This window comes from Ailuropoda melanoleuca, chromosome 4 (genome assembly GCF_002007445.2).
Source record: "Ailuropoda melanoleuca isolate Jingjing chromosome 4, ASM200744v2, whole genome shotgun sequence".
In the NCBI taxonomy this organism is placed as follows: domain Eukaryota; kingdom Metazoa; phylum Chordata; class Mammalia; order Carnivora; family Ursidae; genus Ailuropoda; species Ailuropoda melanoleuca.
The window spans coordinates 107,102,336-107,106,451 of record NC_048221.1 but is presented as its reverse complement, the minus strand read 5'-3'; the positions used below and the strand labels follow the sequence as shown (position 1 = coordinate 107,106,451).

Below are 4,116 nucleotides of genomic sequence, written 5' to 3'. Positions count from 1 at the left end.
CCACAGAAAATTGAATCTGCTCCCCAGGCCCCTCGGGTGGCACTTGGGACGGAGAGGAGACCCCGGGAGAGATGATGAAGAGCCTCTCTGCGTTATTTACAGAGTAGTGTTTCCACCTGAGGGCATTTCCGGACCCCTCCCTTCCCCCCTCCACCCTCCTCCCCNTCCGGACCCCCCCCGCCCCCCTTCCCTCTTCCCTCTCCCTGCTCTCTTCTTTCTTCCTTACTCTCGTTCCCTCCTCCTTTCTTTCCTTCAACAAGCATTAATTCAGAACCTACTAAGTACCAGGTATGAAGCTGGGGCTGGGTGGCAGGTTGTGGGGGGAGGAATACAAAAGTTGGCAGACCCTGGCCTCCGTTTGGGAAGAATTTACACAGCCCGATTGCAGACAGGATGCAAAGCTGCGCACAGATGGAACGGTCCGAAACTCCCACACAGAACCCACGAGGTGTCACAGAGCGGGTCCATGCAGAGTGCTGTGTTTCCTTAGGAGAACGAGTTCACACACGTATGCAGATCAGAGCAGCTCTGTTTCAGAGATGGCATTTAAGCTGACCCTCGAAGTGGGTGCGTTGAAGGGGAGCAGAAAGGAAGAGGATTTCTCCCTGGGTTCTCCACATCTGGAAAGGGTCTTTTCCTTCTCTGACGTCCGCGGTGATTTATCTCCTCTTTACGATGGTACCTGTGAAACTCCAGAGTCAGCTTTGTGGATGCCTTTCCTCTCCTCAAGGAGGCTGGCCTGGCCACCGCCTCCCACTGGTGGCTTTCTGGGCCTGATTCCTTGAGAATCACAGAGAACTGGGGTCTCTGGCTCCAGGGGCTTAACATGCAATCAGACAGCGGTGTGGACTTCTATATTCAGGAAAGAGACACGATAGTATATTTTTTAAAACTGATTTTAAAATGTTAGCCATATATATTATATCAACAGAGAGAGAAGTCCAATTTTAAAAAAGGAGATAAAAACACCTCATGTATATCAAGTTCCCAGAGAGGAACAGTGCCATTTGGGAGGATTTGGGAAGCAGCCCTCCATCAGCCCGCCAATCATGGAGAGCTTCGTGGAGGAGGGTGGGCTTCAGCTTGGGTAGGAAGGCTGGGGTGGGAGGTTGACTAAGTGCATGGTACTCACTATACTAGGGTTCCTCGAGGCAGAGACAGCGTGACAGAAACTCCTGGGTCCTCGGCAGCCAGGGTTAAGCCCCGTACATGACTGAGCCATGCACAAATTGTGTGGGAGACAGCAGAGCTGGGGGGAGTGACAGGAGCTGAGAAGGCAGACTGGGACAGAGCCGGGCTTCCTGGTTATCTTGTGGGCTTTGAGGTGGAAGTTGCTGCCAGTGGGAAGTCAGTCCCGGGCTGTGAGGAGTTCAACGCCCCATCAGGGCTTTGGGGGCGGATGATCCAAAGGACCAACCCCAGGAGCCCAGGAGACTAGAAGTCACACTGATCGTAGCATCCCTATGACCTTGGACAGGTCACCTCACCTCTCCCACCTTGCTCACCACCCCGTGACTTTAAAGGGCTTCTGTGTTCCCCTCCTCCTCTTGTTGTCTGGCACCCTGGAAACCCGAGGTAGCTTTGCACCTTGGTCATGAGGCCAGACCAGAGCTGAGTGGGCAGTTCAGAGGCTGGGAGGAGAGGCTGTGGCCATCGCTGAAGGAGGAGAGGAGAAGGATGCCCACAAGTTACTGGCACTGGAATGATGGAGAAACAGGCGAGAAGCTACTAAGTTTGGCAACTTATTTCTTGTTTGGGAGTCGAGATAAAAATAAGGGGGAAAGAGCAAAAGTAGTTGTTTATTGGGAGCTTAATACAGGGCGACTGCTCTGCATATGTCATCTACCTTACACGGTGGTTAGTGTTATTATTACCGTGCCATTTTATAGATGGGGAAGCTGAGGCTTAGAGCGGCAGAGTGCTTGTTCCAGGTTAACAGGGTTAATACCTGGGAAAGCTAGAATTGGAAAATTCCTTCTTTAACTTTTATTCTGCCTCCTCTAAGGTGACTCACCCGTGAGGCCTTCTCTAGGTTTTTAAATGGTGTCGTGCTGTTCTTCATGAAGGGAAGGCTGGGAGGCACCTGCAGTCCTCGGGGGTCAGACCCTGGATCGATGATCACATGCACATCAGGCCAGGCGAGCAGGGACATGAGGAAGGAGAGCTGGGGATCGGCCCTCAGGAAAAGGCGGAGAATAAGAGGAAGTGGAGAATTTGTAAAGTGCTTTCCAGCTTTTGCCTTAATTGATCCTCATGACAGCCCTGGGAGTTAGGCATGGATTTTTTTCTATCCGCATTTTCCAGTTGAAGAACCTGGGGCCTGGAGAAGTGGACATAATTGCCCGGGGTCATAGAGCTGGTACATGGCAGGAGAGCAAAACCTGGTTCTCTCTCCCTGGGCTCCGCTCCTTGTCGGGGTCGGATGTGGGATCCCTGCAGGATGCCCGCCTTGCTCAAGGGTCAGAGGGCAGGGGAGCAGCGCAGGTGAAGGGTCCTGAGACCTGAGGGGAGACAGGTCCAAGGCATGTGACCTCATCCTCAAAGCCCCCAGTGGGGCAGAGGCCTGGGGGCTGAAGATCTGCCTGGGGGTGGCACAGCCTAGGGCCCAGAGCTCGAGGGCAATGCCAGTGGCACAGGGCCCGGAAACAGAGGGGCCAACCCAAGTCCAGAGGGGAAGGAGGAGGCAGGGCCAGCACCGCAGGCACCCAGCCCCTTCCCTGCCGTGGGCTCCGGGAGGCCCTACAACAACCCAGACTGTTGCAGAGTGATGCTCACGGTCAGGGTGCCCAGTCCTGGGCTGCAGGGGAAGACACAAGAGCTCTATCCCGGGATTGCTCTGGATTTAAATCCCAGTCTTGCCACTTCCTGGCTTGGTGATTTTGTGTTTTAGTTGCCCTTTCTATAAAATAGAATAACAACAGCTTCTTTAGAGTCGTAAAGCGTGAATGAGTGAATCCCTAGTCCTGACATTAAATCAATTTCATTCATTTTATGAGTCTACTATGAGCCAGGGCTGTGCTAGGTGTTGGGGATGGTTCTGGGCCCCACACAACCTGGGCCCCCACAGGCACTACTTTCTTTCTTCAACCTGTAAGGGACAGAGTTCTTCCTTAGAGTGTGGGCTCCTTCCCAGCCCCCAGGGAGGAGGAGGGAGGAGGAGGAAAGCAGAAACTCAATCTTGTTCTGAGCCCACAACCACAGCCACGCAGGAGCCAGAGATCAGGAAGGTGGAGCTGGGGGTGGGGATGAAGTGGAGGGTGGCACCTGGGTGGGCCTTATCAGGCTGGCCTTGCACCAGAAGCTCAGAGAGCTTGACAATGATGATCTCAGTCGTGTTCCAAACTTCCTGGGGGAGACCAAAGGCAAAGCAGAAAGCACTGGAGTGTGCTTGCGTTGACAGCTGAAGGATCGGAGTGCCTGGCCGGGGATCACAGGCTGCGGGGGTGGCCAGGCAGTGCGCTGATTCTGAAGGCTCCTGCCCTGGGCCCCCAGGCCAAGTTCGCTGACCACAGACACTCAAGGGAGGCTCTTTTTCCTGATCAACAGTCTGCCCTGTACGCTAGGTGCTTTTCTGTATAGGGTACCTTTCTCAGTCTTTCCAGGCCTGGACACAGGGATCATCATTCTCAGTCTCTCGCTTAGGAAACCAAGGCACAGAGGGGTGCAGTGGCTTGCTTAAGGCTACACAGCTTCATCGTAATAGTTGGTATGCAGGCTCCCCGTCTCTTGTCTCTGTAACAGGCAACTCAAAAGGCAGTGTCTGGAGACTTTCCCTCTGGGCTGGCAAACACAGTGGACCAAGACGACCCCGCCTGACCTCCATCCTGCATATGTTCACCTGGATTAGGCAGCAGGGACAGAGGTGGGCAAGAGGACAGGGGGTCAGACCACAGGTTCCCCAACAATTGAGGGCCCAGAAGGTGGCAGAGGGGAAGGCATGGTGTGTCTCTTCCCACCATCCGCTTTCAGCTCTGCATCTTGCCCAGACACAGCTCTGTCTCCTCCTTCTATTAGCACCTTTGGATTCATCTGCATTTCCCTTCAGGTTCTCTGCGTCCGAATTCATCCCTGGCTCTCTGTTTCAGGTTCCTTCCTCCTTCTCTCCCTTGCCCACCC

General features: G+C 54.1%; 1 long non-coding RNA gene across 2 annotated transcripts in view; it reads right to left on the bottom strand.

Annotated features, from left to right (window-relative positions):
* Positions 1-209: 209 nt before the first annotated feature.
* Positions 210-4,116, bottom strand: part of LOC117801797 — a 4,481-nt gene continuing 574 nt past the window's right edge. The window contains exons 2-3 of one of the 2 annotated variants that reach the window (XR_004624510.1): positions 2,015-3,838; positions 210-852 (exon numbers count right to left, since the gene is read on the bottom strand). This is a non-coding gene — a long non-coding RNA (uncharacterized LOC117801797). The remainder of the gene's footprint in view (positions 853-2,014; positions 3,839-4,116) is intronic. The other variant, XR_004624511.1, reaches the window with a different exon arrangement.